The 17,130-nt window shown below is 36.6% G+C and overlaps 1 pseudogene; it reads right to left on the reverse strand.

Annotated features, from left to right (window-relative positions):
• Positions 1 to 11,955: 11,955 nt before the first annotated feature.
• On the reverse strand, positions 11,956 to 12,955 carry LOC123818717 (annotated as a pseudogene).
• Between the last annotated feature and the right edge of the window lie 4,175 nt (positions 12,956 to 17,130).

A 17,130-nucleotide genomic window follows, 5' to 3' on the forward strand; every position in this document is an offset into this window, starting at 1 on the left:
ATATATTTATATATATATAATATATAATGTTTATATAAATGTTTATATATATAATGTTTATATATATGTTTATATAATGTTTATATATAATGTTTATATAATATATAATGTTTATTTGTGAATAAAAATCAATTAAAGAGTGGATAAGATCTTGGAAAAAGTGGAGAGTGACAGGAAGTATTAACGAGTAAAACTGTGAGCTTGTTATACGTCTTAGCTGTGGTTTCCCCAATATAATAAAGACCACATTTAAAATTAAAAAACAAATTTTCAGGTGACAATATACAATACACAATAGCATTCTGTGTGAAATGAAAACTGGTTGTCTGCTAATAGCTTTATATATAATTATATGAACACAATTATATGAATAACAGGATATCTGACATAAAGTTTCTCTAAGGTGGTCACCTTGGGAAAGGGCAGAGCTGAAAAGAACACAAGATCTATGGACATATCTCAATATTAGGTCACAGGAGGGCAGTTAATTGCATGGACATACAGGATATTTTTAAATGTAGTTTGAAAAATAAAATATTAGCAGAAACATTTGTCAAGACCTTAAACTATATCCCAATGCAAAGTTTCTTTCCATGAAGAAGGATTGATGGTCAAAAGCACACATCAGGGATCACAGTAGGGCTAGTTTAAGGGTAGAAACTTAGGAAAAAAATTCAGTTACTGGCATAGGGGAACTCAGAGATGTGATATGGCTCCAGCAGTAAAAACATCAGGAAAGTGTTGGATTCTCTGTTTAACCATCGGTGACTGTTTAGCTCTGCAGCCTCAGGCTTGACTGACTACCCAGAAAACCAAATGCCACCCAAAGATAAACGTCATGCCCCAGGAAGGAGGTACATAGTATAGAGAAGAATGTATAGTGTGGGGGTAACTGCCCTGTGCTATTTGTTAACATAGAAATGCATTGTTTTTTCTGGTGGTCCATGTGACTATCCACCATATGGTATTATCATTAACCCCTATAAAACAGAGACCCTGTCCAGGGAGAGGTGAGGATTCTTCCTGGTTGGTCACCAATGGGATCACAGATGCTTTGTCCAGGAATGTAAATTTCTCCTATTAAAGCTCTTGTGAATGTGAATAAAAATACATATCAGTTATTCAGATTGATCCTGAATGTAGACTTTTGGGGTTTTCCTGCAGCATCTGGAGAAATAGAGAGGATGATGGCTCTGAGGAAGGTGAGGGCTAATCTAAAAGCAGCTCGCTACCAACAGTGACATGAGTTACTAGCCTAAATTTCCTTTCTTGCTTTCCAGGAAAGAACTGTTTAAAAGGGAAGGTGATTATGTGACCAATTTTGGAAAGTCAGAGGATGCTGAATTGAAAGTCTATCAGGTCATAAGTGAATATTCTCATCACACATTAATATAAAATAGTTCCTTATTATTGCTTTAAAGAGTGAAGAAGATAACTGAATTATAATTACTAAGATGGTGATTCATTTCATTCTTTGTCTTTGAGCGGTGATAAAATTCAGTGATTAAACTTATTTAGACGTGAAATAGTTTTTTTCCTTTTATCCATCTTCTTATGATGGATTTTTTCTTTTAGAAGTTCAGTTCCCCATAGTTACTCAGTTGGATCGTCACAAGTGCCATTTCCTCCTGTTTTTCTCATTCATGTAGACCACAATGACACTGTGCTATCTTCCCAAAGATGTCATCTTAATGGACATTACACTGGTGAATTTGGCAACAACAAGGCAAACAGCAGAGCTGGGAGAGAAATGGCTGGTTCTGTTGCATGTTTTGGCAGAGATACAGACTTTAGATTTACTATCCTCGAATGCCTCATCTGACTCGCTTTTATTATTTTTACAATACAGGAAGATGCTTTGGTATCCATAGGCCAAACTTTAACTTTCCATAACCCTTATCCCTAAGGCCTCTATGCTTGAGTTTGCCCTGATCCTTGAGGCTACTGAAAACTTTAAAACTGTAATAAAAAAAATGCCTTAAAATAAAAAGTGGCACACTGCAAATGCTTCCTTTCCTTGCTCCTGCTCCAATCTGTGCTTTAGGGGTGCTTTCCGTGCCAAGTCCGATGCCTTTGGAGTGGGTCCCCAAAGATTTCTGAGCTTTCTATTCCAGCTCTTTGAATAAATGAGACAGTTAAAATTGGCAGGACTTAGTCTTCATCTTTGAAGCCTCAGGGAATGAAAGTACCAGTCTCTTCCTGGTGTTAGCTTTTGAAGTCCTTTGTTTATTTTGTTTTGTTTAAATATTGAAGCTCTGGAGTCAGAAGATGGGAGTTTGATTCCTTATACTACAATTTATAACTTTAGAAAAATTATTTATATTTCTTAAACATATGTTTCCTAATGCATAAGGAAATATTTCTCGTCTGGTTGGTGTGACGAGCAAATAGCACAATATGAGTTGAAATGTTTCAAAAAGGACAAAGAAGAACATAAGTGTTAAGTACTGTCAACATCAATTCCATTATGATTTATACCTAATTGGAAAAGAAAATGAGCTTAGATTTCCTAAATAAAGAGTAGTGATTAAACACTTGATCTCTGATTAACTGATTTAATACTCACCTAGGTTCCCTTTATGTACTTGATGTCATATTTAAAAACAAACCCAAAGGAAATACAGTCATTGAAGAGCCCTGGTTCACTTGGATTATTTCACATATATCATATATATTGGAAAAGAATGAACCATGGTCAACCATGGGTGATTACACCTCCTAGCATAGAAATGTTGTTCAATAAGCTAAATGTGTGTATGCAGGATGTCCCTAGAAAGGAAGCAGAAAAAAAGCTATGTGTGGTTTACTTGTATGCTGTGTTTGAGCATATGGAGAGAGAAAATACTGCAAATCAAAGAACACTTATTGATAAAAAATTTCTCATTTGGAAAAGGAATCAGAAGTGTGTGACAAATAATTTTATTATTTAATATTTATATAGTCATTTACTTAACTATTTCATGCTAATTGCAAAACAATTGCAGTAACCTATCAGCTTTTGAAAGTCCCTAACATTGTTGGAATATATGTGTAGCATTTCTATATGTATCTCATTTATGGTAACTCAGTCATTGTTGAATTTTTCAAGATAATAAAATAAAGGTTTTATGGACACAGACAACAGTATGGTGTTTGCCAGAGGGAAAGGGGCGGGTGGAGGTAGAAGGTAAATGGGGGATAAATAGTGATAGAAGGAGACTTGGAGTAGTAAACACACAATACAATATACAGATGATGTATTGTAGAGTTGTACACCTGAAACCTGTATAATTTTATTAACCAATGTCACCACAATAAACTCAATAAAAAATAAAATTTAATAAAGACACACTGAGAAACTGGAAAAAAATATAGGTTACTGATTCACACTCTCAGACACCATGCAGGTGGCTAAGGAAGGACTTGGAAAAGAAGTAAGGCCTCTTGAATCCAGAGGGCACCTTCTTTCTATCACATACCATTGACACTACACTTTGGAGACAAGGATCACAGTGTTGTCCTTTCAGCATCTGTCTTGTTGGTTTTGCAGCACTAATTTGGGGACAAAAACTGAGAAGCTCAATTTGTGAGAAGGATAGTTTGAAAGAAAACATTTTCTTATCTAGAACCTAAGTAATTAGTGAAAACCCAAGTATGTAACAGTTTTGAGGTTGAACATTAAAAGCATGAGCCACAGAAAGTCACCTCTGAAAACACCAGAGACTGAGGTCACTCTTGCTCTATAAGCCTCTAATGCAACATGGAGTCCACTACAGCCGTGTGAAGGCAAGGACAGTAAGTGTTACTCACTTTCTCCCCATTAAAAGTCTAGCATAGTTTTTTACACTTAGTATAAGCCATATCAGTGTACTTCTGAAATTAAGTTAAATTAAAACAAAGCTAAATCTCAGTGACCCAGACTTATTTAGAATTTGAAGTTACTCGTCTGAAGCATGCAGAAAAAGGAAAGTGCTTCAGAATCACATTAAAATTTGCTGCATATATAAATATCTACCATGATGTATACAGGTTTAAATTTTACAAATTATTAGAAAATGAAAGCAAATTCAAACAAGAAAACAGAGAACCTCTGTATTCAGAAAAACAAACCAAGAAAAGGGCATTGAATTCCATGAAAGGTTATCATGGAGTCAGATGAAATACAAATGGTTATTTATGTATATTTATTGACCTAAGGACTCCGAGGATCACATTCATTTTAATTCATAGGTCTTAAAAAGATTAAAACTTTTAATGCAAAATAAGCAACTGCTGTTATAATGTGATCCCAAGAGCCTTAGAAAGTGTTAAACATGTAATCAGTGTCAATAACAACTCTTTGACTTCTTTTGATGCAAACATTGTACTAGGTATTGAGGAAAATATAATTTTATACAAAGTTGAATAAGAATATATAATAAAATTTAGAGAATGTGTCATGTTAAACATAAGATGATAACTAACTTTGAGACATCACACAAAAGATAGTCGACTATCTAGTGTTAAATGTGAAGTTTGGAAACGTCATCAAGAAGAAGCAACACTGAGTGGGACTTTGCAGAATGAATATGACGGTGCCTAGTGGTAATATAGGAGGGGGAATTTCAAAAGGAGGAGGCATTATATGAGGAGTAAAACAGATTGAAACTGCAGGTACATTTAAGTATCTTTATTCACCTGGGCATATAGTTTGTGTGAGAGGTAGAAGATTTCAAAACAAATAAATTTTTTTATGATATGAAGGAGCTTAGATTTTATTCTCAGTGCAATGAGGGTTCCATAGTAAGGATTTCAGTAGGGAAAATTATGTGATTAGAATTGCATTTCAAAAAGAAAACTGGCAGAGACAAGCTAATTGTTTGCCAAATATGGTGAAACTGTCAGTCTCTGCCAATATGGGTCCCTATGAATAAATTAAGTCTTCTCCACTGCACACACTGGATTTATTGTGAGCAGGAATTAAACTTTTATTGCATTAAGCCACCGAAATTTTGGATTTTTATCTATTACAGTAGCTAGCACTAATTTCCTAAATAATAGACATTGGTTTCTTGACTATAGGTGACACTATGACAGAGTTGTGAACACATGACATTGGTTAGATGGGTCAGTGGTTATTAGAAGGAAGAAGAAAGCCTGTGCAGAGGCAGAGATTGGTTAGCTTAGGAAAAAAAAAATGTATGGGGATAATGGAGTTCAGATTTTTGCAACTTTACTTTTGCAGTAAAATTAGAAAAAATAGTGTTTCTACACCCCAAATAGTACAAAATAAAACTGTGTCTTTGTTGCGCGTGGGTCACCGGCCAGCAGTGACCACGGAACGCTGTGGATGGCTCGACGATAAACACGCGAGAAAAAACGACACATGCACAGAGACAAACTAGTTTCTGTGGGGAAGTAGGGACGAAATGGCCACCCCTCCCAGTGGGGAGCGTGCCGATTTACAGTCCATACCTGCTTTTATTGGGCTCATTTTGCATAATAATTCAGGTAAAGTACAGTACTCATTAGGGGGAAGTAAGGAACCATAGAAAACAAAGAACTCTGCCAGTCTATTGAGTTGGGGGTCAAAGAGCAGCAAGACTGAGGAACAAAATAACTTCCTCCTAAGACCCTTCTCATTCAACTGAGAGCATTCTAAACAAAGAAGGTTTCACAGTAATTTACATGTTCTTTCTTAGGCCTGATCACCCTGGGGAATCCGCACTTCTCAGTACCGAGCTGCACCACCCTGTCATTGTTTCAGGCTTAGGTGGAGCAAGGGAACTAAGGCAACCAAGAGATAAGGAGATTTTCTCCCAGATGATGAGAACTCAGGCTATGTCAAAACCAAGGAGCGAGGGTCCATCACCCCCTTTTGCTGCAGTCCCCCAAGTCCTTCTTTTGGGGGGCCTCCCAAAGTGATCGTGCCTGTCTTAGGTCGTTCCCCCCCATGGGGAATCTTACCCGTCTTTGGCTAACCGACCAAGCTTTTTGGGGTTCAGTTATGAATAAAGCAGCAGAAACAGCATTCCTGCCAGGAAGATAAGCTTTTGTCTCCTTGCTGGCTCACGGTTCCAAGGGCGTTCCCTTAGCCTTAGCTAGGCGGGGGTTTCAGCCTCTGATACCAGTCAGGGTGGTTCCCAACATGTCTTGCCCTGGCTGGCATAGTTTAGTGGATTGAGCATGGGCCTGTGAACCAAAGGGTTGCTGGTTCAATTCCCAGTCTAGGGCACAGGCCTGAGTTGCAGGCCATGTCCCCAGTAGGGGGCACGTGACAAGCAATCACATATTGATGTTTCTTTCCCTCTCTTGCTCTTTCGCTTCCCATCTCTCTAAAAAGAAATAAATAAAATGTTTAAAAAAACTGTGTCTTAGTCTGTTAGGGATACTCTAACAGAATATCAGAGTAGGCGCTTATTCAGAACAGTAATATATTTCTCACAGTTCTGAAGGCTGGGAAGTTCAAGACTGAGGTGTCAGATTCAGTGTCTTGTGAGACTTCTCTTCCTGGTTCAGAGTGGCTGTCTTCTTGCTCTGTCCTTACATGGTGGATGGAGTAAGGGATCCCCATGGGGTCTTTTTTATAAGGACACTAATCCAATTTACAAAGATTCCATCCACATGATTTAATCAACTCCAAAAGGAGCCACAACCTAACACCATAACGTAGAGGTTAGCATTTCAACATATAAATTGGAGCAGGGTACACAAATATTAAGCTCATTGCATTACAACTTAGCCCCCCAAATTCTTGTTATTTCTGCATACAAAACATGTTTATAACATCCCAAGAGCCCTAAATGTCTTAACCCAGAATCAATTCTAAAAGCTAAAATCCAAAGTCTCATCTAAATATCATCGAAATCAGTTATGAATACAATTCATCCTGAAGTGAATTGCCCTCTAGCTGTGAGCCTGTGAAACCAAACCAGTGCTATGAAAATGCAATGGTTGGATAAGCATAGAATAGACAGTCCCATTCTAAAAGGAGAATACAGCAAAGTGGGAGTAACAGTTCCAAATAAGTTCAAGCTATTATATATAAAAGATTATCTTTTTATAATTATTTTTTTACTTCTTTAAAAGATAGTTACCATTTATGTCAATTTTATAATGCATGGAGAAGTTATATTAAAAATAGTACAAAGAACTGGAGAATACTATATACAATTATGCAGTTGTGAAGTTCTTACATTTCACATGAAGTCAAACAATATTATCTCTGAGTAGCCTGTGATCAAGATATATAGTATAAGCCTGTAGCAAACACTGAAAATGATGGGAAAAGATACAGATCAAAAGCCAATAGAGGAATTAAAATGGAATAACATTTTTTTATTATCTCAAAGAGAATGTGAATGGAAAAGAAACACAAATCAGATGAGAAAGTTAAAAATAAATGGTAAGATGGTAGACATAAAGCAGATCATATCACTAATAATATTAAATGTGAGTAGACTAAACACCTCAATAGGATGTAGAGATTTTTATACCAGATAAAAAGCATAAACCTGTGTATGTTTTCTATAAAAGACATACTTTAAATATCGATACATCTAGACCAAACAGTAATGGATGACCAAAGATAAGCACACACACACACAAACACACATGAAAGCTAAAGAGATATCAAATCAAAGTATTTAAAAAGACAAAGAGGAATACATTTCAATTACAAAAGGGTCACTATAGCAGAAAGGCATACAAATTGTAAATGTGTATACACAGATATTCAAAACATGAATAAAAACTGGGAAAACTAAAGGCAAAATAGATGAATATAAAATGATGGCAGATTTAACATTTCACTCTGGGTAACTGATAAAACAACAAGTCAGTGAGGATATAGAAAATTCAATCGACACTGTCAACCAAACTTACCTAGTTGATATTCACAGAAAACTAAGCCAATCTCTATAGAATAAATTATCAATATTTTACATGACCATTTAATGTTAACTATGATAGGCCAAAAATTGGGGCATAAAATGAATCATAATATATTTTGAACTATCTGAAATCTTGAAGATGATGTTCTATAACCATAATATAGTTAAATTATACTATTTTATTTTTATTGTTTAAGCTATTACAGTTGTTCCCTCTTCTCCCTTTCCCCACCTCCTCCTCCCAGTCCCACTCTCTCCCCTTCCGAAGCCAGACCTAATGTTGTTGTCCATGTCCATGGGTTGTACATAAATGTTCTTTAATTCAGTTACAATGAGAGATCTAGCAAATCATGAAATAAACCACAATTAAGCAACACTTCTAAATTATGTATGAGTCAAAGAACAGAAAAAATTGGAAAATAATTCTAACTGAATGATATAGCAAAAGCACTACACATAAAATTGTAGAATGTAGCTAAAGCATTGCCAGGGAAATCATAGACAAATAATTTTTCACCTTAGAAGAAAGAGAATTGTAAGTAAAATAAACCCAAATGAAGTAGGAGGGGCAAGAAATAAAAATAGCTGAAGTCAATGAAACATGTCTAGCACTCCACTTAAGGCACAGAAACTCACAAGAAAAAATTTCTCCCAACCTAACAACAAAAATAAACCAGATAACATTGAAAAAATCATATTAAAAAATATTAGTGTGCCAACATAGCAAAGAAACCTAATAAAGTGGAAAAGAATATGAGGAGTACCTCTAAAAAAGATGAAAACAATTGCTGCTTTGATTGTTGCAGAGTGAGAGAAAGACCAAGAAGCTGCCACTCATGCATAAAAAGCTGAATATAAAGTCAGACTTTAAGTTCCCTTTAGGACAAAAGCCCTGGTGGGAAAAGCCCAAGGCTCCAAAAAACCCTTGGCTGTTAGAGCATTGTCCTAATAGCCAAGATTTCAAGCTCCATCCTGGGTCAGGACAAGAAGCAACCAATGAATGTATAAATAAATGGAACAGCAAATGTCTCTCTCTGTCTCTGTCTCTCTCTTTGTCTCTCTACCCCCTTTCATAAATATATATATCCTCCTTAGGATGTGTTATGCAAGTGAATGTGCCCTTACCTGAAGACTTCTCTTTTTTTTAAAGATTTTATTTTATTTATTTTTAGAGAGGGAAGGGAGGGAGAAAGAGAGAGAGAGAAACATCAGTGTGTGGTTGCTGGGGGTCATGGCCTGCAACCCAGGCAGGTATCCTGACTGGGAATCGAACCTGCGACACTTTGGTTTGCAGCCCGCGCTCAATCCACTGAGCTATGCCAGCCAGGGCTCAGACTTCTCTTAAAGGCTGCACTGAGTGCTTCTAAGGCTGTTGAGTCAGGCTTGGTTATATTTATTAAAAAAAGAGGTCATTAAACTGAGATACCTCTAATGTCAATGGGGCCTACATTAGCAAACCAAAACCTAAAGTCTGTAAATGCCTCAAAGTTAGGAAATCAAAACCAAAACTTAAGGACAACCAATCACAAGCAGCCAACTAGGTTTAAGCTCTAGCCAAACAATTTTGTTTGCTATTTCACCTCCTCCATAGGTCTTTCCCCTCCTACCTGTGGGTGGGGTGCTCCTAGCCACTTCTGGTCTGGTGCTGAAAGGCTTTTTGCTCAAAGAGACTTTTGAAGTATTTAGTGTTTCAGTTTATTTTCTAAGAGTCTGGAGGGCTTACAGGTATGAACCAGAGAATTAGGAGACATGCAATCTGCCCAGGCGCTCTGGGCTTATCTCAGCAGAGAACACTCACCATCTGTCCCTGACAGGTATGGCTTTGGGGAACTCCTCAATGTGGAAGGTGAAAAAGGCGCCCACTGGAAAGCGGCCATGTGACACTGGAGGCCTGACAGTGGGAGAAAAGGAGGCCTTTGAACTGCTGGAGAGAAGGGAGAGCTGAGAGGGAACCACTGGTGGGCAGGCAACAGGGTTTGCCGAAGGTCCAGGGCAAACCTGAAAGATGAGAGAAAACTTCCCGGCTCGGCTCAGATGCCTTCTAAGGAAAATTCATGTTACTATCTTATCTACATATAATTTGAGTTATGTGGTGAATTGAATTTAATAAGAAATGATAAAGCCAAGAGCCACTACTGATTGCATGGACTCAGGCAGCCTGATATAAGAAGTTTGCCTTTTGCTGAGCACAAATATTAGTTACTTCTGTTTCTATTGCTTGCATATCAGGCATTTAAATAAAAATGATCATATATATAGAAAATATGACCCATCACTGAGAGAATACCAATGAAAGAATACCTTTTTATGTGTCTATTGAATGATCATATGTTCCTTTTCTGGGAATATGGTGTATTACATTAATTGATTTTTAAATGTTAAACCAATTTTATATTCCTGAGATAAATCCCATTTGGTCATTGTGTATAATCCTTTTTATGTTTCCTTTTTTGATTTGTTAATATTTCGGAGGATCTTTGTGTCTCCATTCAGGTGTGGTAACAGTCTGTAGGAATTGGATGTATATGTATGTGTGTGATGTCTTTCTTTAGCATTAGTATTGAGGCATTCATATTGACCTTCCAATGCTTTGGGAAGCATTCTCTTCTCTATCTTCTGACAGAGCGAGTGATTGGTATCATTTCTTTTTGAAAGCTTTGATAGATTTTTTTTAAAATTTTTATGTTGTTATTTTATTATAAATAAATTTAAAATTTAAAGAAACAAATGTTAAATTCAATAATTTGTATTTTTTATTTTTGTGAAGATTGTTCATTTAATTTCTTATTATAGATTTAGATTTTCTATTTTATCTTGAGTAAGTTTTGATAACGTGGTTCTTTCCAGTACATTACCCATTCCATCTAACTTGTCTAATTTGTTGGCCAAAAGTTTTGAATATCATGCTCTTATAACGATTTTCATTTCTGTAGGTTTAATAGTGATAATTTTCTTTTATTCTTTTTTTGGGGGGGCACTTGAGAGAACAGTTTCTTGTCATAATAAAACAGAAATATTTACAAGAGTACGCAGATACTGAAACAGTTAACAGAACATGGTTGAACTTAATTAAACCTTCAAGGGAAATAAGAAGAGGGTCAAACACAGCCAGTGTATGGCTAAGCCCAAGTCTGGTTTGGGATAAAGATAAGGATGACAGCACTCAGCGTGGGCCATCATTTGATCCCTCACCTTCAGGTACCTACCACCTTTCTGTCCCTTTCCCTTCGGAAGCATCTGCTTAACCGAACGGCTTTCCCTCTCTATCGCAGCTGTCAGCCACCCAAAAGTACCTGTGTGGGCATGATGCAAAGCCAAGCGGGAAGCTTATGAATTTTATTCCTGGGTGGAAAGTGTACGTACACGTACCCAACCCAGCACACAGGATGTGGTGCAGCAGCTTTGATCAAATCAGTGCCGCTACCACGTGTGGCCTATTATGTGGCCCTATAGCTAGATCAATGTCCCTAATTTACTATCCTAAAATACCAATAAGACAGAAATCATTTTTGAATTCTGTATTTTCTAAACATTTCTAAGAAACTATTAAAGTGTTATGGGACAGAAATTGTATCTCAGAAATACTAGCATTAGTGAGGAACACTGACAAGATCTTTCTGGGGCCTTTTCAAGGGGTACAAGGATAAAGACAGAAATGTCAGAAAAAAGTCAGAACATATACAGCAGGAGAGGCAAGGCAGAGGTGGAAAGAAGGTGTCCTAGGCCTAACTGACTATGATAGCATGTCAACGTGGCAGGCATGTTCATGTTCAAAGAGAAGTCCGGGAGAAGGGAAAAAACAACGACAACAATAGCAAAAACAAGCAAACACACAACAAAATGAGACCAAATCCAAATCAAAGAAAAAAGAGAGGTGTCATACAACACAACATTCAAAAAGTAAAAGAAACACACTAAATGCACAAACTGCTGACAAGTAAGTTTATAGCTTATTATATTAGGTCCTTCCAACATTAATCAGGTGTCTTTACTTCTGTTATCTCAAGGTTATTTACAGATAAATAAAGATTATTTAGTGATAACTTTCACAAGAGTCTCTCACAAGAGGGTGGACAGGCTTCAATCACTGGTCTAGGAATTTGTGTCACCAAGACTTGCAACTCAGCAGGTGTCCTTTTGTTCTCGACGTGTACACACCCAACTGGTTGTGTACTTGTTTCTCGGTCAGTACAGGGCAAACAAGGGTATTCTCCTTCGTCCAAGGCCTCAGTTTCTGCCCCTAAAGCCCCACCTCCCCGACCTATCATACACCAAACTCTACCATCGATTCTGCCACAACCCATAGCTCCATGCCCTAGGTCCCCTCTGCCAGGACATCCACAAACTGGGATACCACCTCTTAAACCCATTAGGGGAGCTATTGCTTGTCTACCTTGGGGCAGGTTTTAACCTCAGAGCTACATCTCACCCCTAAAGAGGGCACCTGTGGCAGGTCCCCAGCGGGCATAGTCCTCCTCTGAGCAAACCTTTCTGGATTATGGGCAGGCCTCTACCTCTGCTTGCTCCCCTGGCCAGGGCCCCTCATGGGCTCGCCTAATGGTGCCTAGTGCTGCTTTGAGCTCTCGGCTTAAGTTTTAATGCTACCTGGACAGACTGTCTATTCTCCATCTGCTGGGCCAGTCTTCTGTTTCTGCTAGTAGCTAACTGCTGATGTTGATGTGTGGAAGCTCACATCAACTTCCTGGTCTTCCTTATCTTGCTGGAAGGAAACAAATGCTAGTGCTCCTCCCTGGGCAGTCACCAGGGCTGTGGCAGGTGGGCTGGGGGCCAGCCAAACCTGAGCTGACAATGGAGGGGCTCAGATAAACTTGCTGGGTGGTTGGTTAACTGCCCAAGAGGTTAAATTGCCAGAGGGCTGCCTGGTTGTCTGGTCCCCTGCTTACCTGGCCTGACCTTTCTACATTTTGTCTGTGCACCAAAGCTGCTCCATGCTCAAATCTTTATTTTTAATGTTCATAATTTGTGTCTTCTGGTTAGATATTTCTATGATTTTTTTTACTTTAATGATTGTACATTTCAACACCAGAACTTCAGTTGGCTTCTACAATTTCTATGTACTTATTGGTATTTACTTGAGAAGTCATTGTCATATTTCCCTTTTAAATGTTTAATCAAGGTTTCCTTTCATTCTTTAAACATCTTCATAATAACTTATTTGAAATTTTTGTGAAGTTCAATATATAGACTTGCAAAAAGAGTTTATATTGATTTTTTCTTACATATGTAGCACATATTCATGTTTCTTCACATTTCTCATAATTTTTTGCTGAAAACTAAATATATTTTAAATAATCTATTGCAGAAATTCTGGATTCTGGCACTCATTCTTATTGAATCTGCAGGTTTTTATTTATTTGTTTATATTTTTATCCACTTACCTTTACCAATTCTATAGAGTTTACCTGTTCTGTAATATGAAACCAGTGATCTCTCTTTTCAGTTCATCTATTTATTTTTTATTATTAAGCTTGAGATCCTAATGGTGACACATGGACTAGTATAACTTAATAGTCAGCTAAAGATTGGCCAGAGATAATGCTTAACTACCAATTCAGTAAGGTTTCCACTCTTGGTGATTCATTTGTGTAAAGATTAGCTATACAATAAATATCTAACCTACACCTAAAAGGACTAGAAAAGCAAAAATAAACAATGCCCAGAGCAATTAGAAAGAAGAAAATAATCAAGATTAGAGCAGAAATAAATGGCATAGAGACTAAGAAAAGAATAGAGAAGATTGAAGAAATCAGGAGGTGGTTCTTTGAAAAGATAAATAAAATTGACAAACCTTTAACCAGACTCATAAAGAGAGACAGAGAGAGAGAGATGCAGAGAGAGAGAGAAAGAGGGGGCCAAAATAAATAAAATCTGAAATGAAAGACACAAAGTCACAGCTGATTTCACAGAAATACAAGGGACTGTAAGAAATTACTATGAACAACTATATGCTAAGAAATTGGAAAACCTGGGCCAAATGAATAAATTTCTAGCAACATACAATCTTCCAAGAGTGAATCAGGATGAAACAGAAAACCTGAATAGACTGATAACAGGGAATGAAATTGAAGCAGTAATCAAAAAAGTCCCAGTAAACAAAAGTCTGTACCAGATGGCTTCACAGGCAAATTTTACCAATTGTTCAAAGAAGAACTAACACCTATTCTTCTCAAACTATTCCAAAAAATTCAAGAGGTAGGAAGACTTCCAAGCTTTTTTTACAATGCCAGCATTATCCTAATTCTAAAATTAGATAGAGATACAACAACAACAAAAAAAGAGAATTGTGGGCTAATATCCCTGGAGAACATGGATGCTGAAATCCTCTACAAAATACTAACAAACAGCTTCCAGCAATACATTAAAAACGTCATACACCATGACTAAATAGGATATACTTTGGGGATATATGGTTGGTACCATATTCTTAAACCAATGAATGTGATACATCACATAAACAAAAGGAAAGATAAAAGTCACATGATCATATGAACAGATGCAGAAAACAGCATTCGGTAAAACCCAGCACACATATTTTAATAAAACTCTCAACAAAGTGGGAATAGAGGGATCATACCTTGACATAATAAAGGCCACATATGAAAAACCAACAGTGAACATCATTTCCTATGGGCAAAAACTAAAAAAGTACTTCCCTTAAAATCAGAAGCAAAGGAGGAAGTAAAACTGTTATTATTTGCAGATGACATGATACTATACATAGAAAACATTAATGATTCCAACAAAAAATACCAAAACTAATAAGTGAATTTGGCAAAGTAGCAGGAAACAAAGTCAATACTCAGAAATCAATAGCATTTGATTATATTGATAATATAATATATTGATAATATAATCAATATTATCAATATTGATAATAGCATTTGAATATATATTGATAATGAGCTATCAGAAATAGAAACTAAAAAAAATATTATTTACTGTTGCAATAAAAACAAGCACACAAAAAACAAAGTGTATAGGAATAAATTTAACCAAGGAAGTAAAAGACTTGTATTTGGAAAACTATAGAAGAAAGAAAGAAAGAAATTGAAGAAAGAAATTGAGGGAGATGCAAATAAGTGGAAGTATATACCATGTTCATGGATTGAAAGAATTAATTAACATATTAAAAAGTCATACTTCCCAAAGCAATGTATAGATTCAATTCAATCCCTATTGAAATACCAATGGCATATCTCACAGATCTAGAACAAATACTCAAAAAATTTATATGGGACAATAAAAGACCCCGAATGGCCACAGCAATCTTGAAAAAGAAGAACAAAATTGAAGGTATCACAATTCTTGATGTCAAACTATACTATAAGGCCACTGTAATCAAAACATCCTGGTACTGGCTAAAGAAGAAATATAAATACCAATGGAACAGAACAGAGAGCACAGAATAAACCCATGCCTTTATGGACAATTGACATTTGACAAAGGGGGCAAAAGCATAGAATGGAACAAACAGAGTCTCTTCAATAAATGATGTTGAAAAACTGGACTGGTGCATGGAAAATAATGAAATGACACCACCAATTTGTGTCATACACAAGAATAAACTCAAAATGGATAGATAAAACACCTAAATGTAAGTCATGAAACCACAAAAATCCTAGAAGTAAACATTAACACTGAAATCTCAGATATCTCACATAGCAGTATTTTTGCTGATAAATCACCTAGGGGAAGGGAAATATAAGAAAAAATAAGCAAATGGGACTACATCAAGTTAAAATGCTTCTGCACAGCTAAAGAAACTGTCAACAAGATGAAAAGTGAAGTCACTATACGGGAGAACATTTTTGCCAGTGATACATCTGTAAGCATTTACTCTCTAAAATATATAAAGAACTAATACAACTCAACACCAGGAAGACAAATAATCCAATTAAAAAATGGGAAAGGGCCTAAACAGACACTTTTCCAAGGAGGATATACAGAGGGCCCATAGACATAGTAAATAATTCTCAACATCATTAATCATCAGAGGGATGCAAATTAAAACCACAATCACTTCACACCTGCCAAAATGGCTATCAACAATATGTCAACAAAAAACAAGTGTTGGCAAATGGCAGAGGAAAGGGAATCCTCATGCATTGCTGGTGGGAATGCAAGCTGGTGCAGCCAAAGTGGAAAACAGGATGGAGTATCCTGAACAAAATTAAAAATGGAACTTGCTTTTGACCCAGCAACTCCACTTCTGGGAACAAGAATCCTGAAAACACAATACAAAAAAATATATGTACCCCTATGTTCATAGCAGTGCTATTTACAATAGCCAAGATCTAGAAACAGGCAAAGTGCCCATCAGTAGATGAGTAGATAAAAAGCCGTGATGCATTTACACAATGGAGTACTACACAGCAATAAAAAAGAAGGAACTCTTACCTTTTGCAACAGCAAGGACAAACCTAGAGAGTATTATGTTAAGTGAAATAAGCCAGTCAGTGAAATATAAATACCATATGATCTCACTTATATATAGCATCTAATAAACACAATAAACATAATAAACAAAATAGAAACAGAAGCACAGATACATGGAACAGAATAATGGCTGCTAGAAGGGAAGAGGGGGGACTAAATGAAAAATAGTGAAGGGATTAAGGAAAGAACATTTATGCATGACCATGGACATTCATGTCCCCAGTGATATGGGGGTTGGCTGAGGGAGGGATGAGGGTGGGACTGGGTGGAGGTGGGCAAAGGGAGAAAAATCAGGGACAACTCTAATAGTATAAACAATAAAACAGTAAATAATTTTAAAAAATATTGAGTTATACATTCATAATTCAGACAGTTTACAAATCTATCCCAGGTTTGCTTTGTTTTGTTTTTTTCCTCATCTCAAGATATTTTTCACCGTCTTTTAGAAAAAAAGGAAAGGAGAGAGAGAAACATCAACAACATGAGAGGGAAACATCAATTGGCTGCCTCTCTCATACACGCCCAGACTGGCGATTGAACCCACAATTTAGGCAGGTGCTGCAACCAGAAATTGAAACATAATCTTTCAATCATGGGATGATGCTCCAACCAACTAACCACACTGGCCAGGGCTGTCCCAGTTTTTACCTTTTGCTGGATTTTGTCATGTCATCAAGGAACAAGTGCTTTCTCTACTGTATCCTAAGTTTAAGTGCATCCTTGAGCATGTACAGGGTGGGACAAAGTATGTTTACCATTGTGAGTACATAAAACACAGAGTTCATTCTTGTATTATTTTTTTAATTATTGTAACATTTTCCAT

Source organism: Phyllostomus hastatus, unplaced genomic scaffold (assembly GCF_019186645.2).
Source record: "Phyllostomus hastatus isolate PE091 unplaced genomic scaffold, TTU_PhHast_1.1 phas_contig_29, whole genome shotgun sequence".
NCBI classification, from domain to species: Eukaryota; Metazoa; Chordata; class Mammalia; order Chiroptera; family Phyllostomidae; genus Phyllostomus; species Phyllostomus hastatus.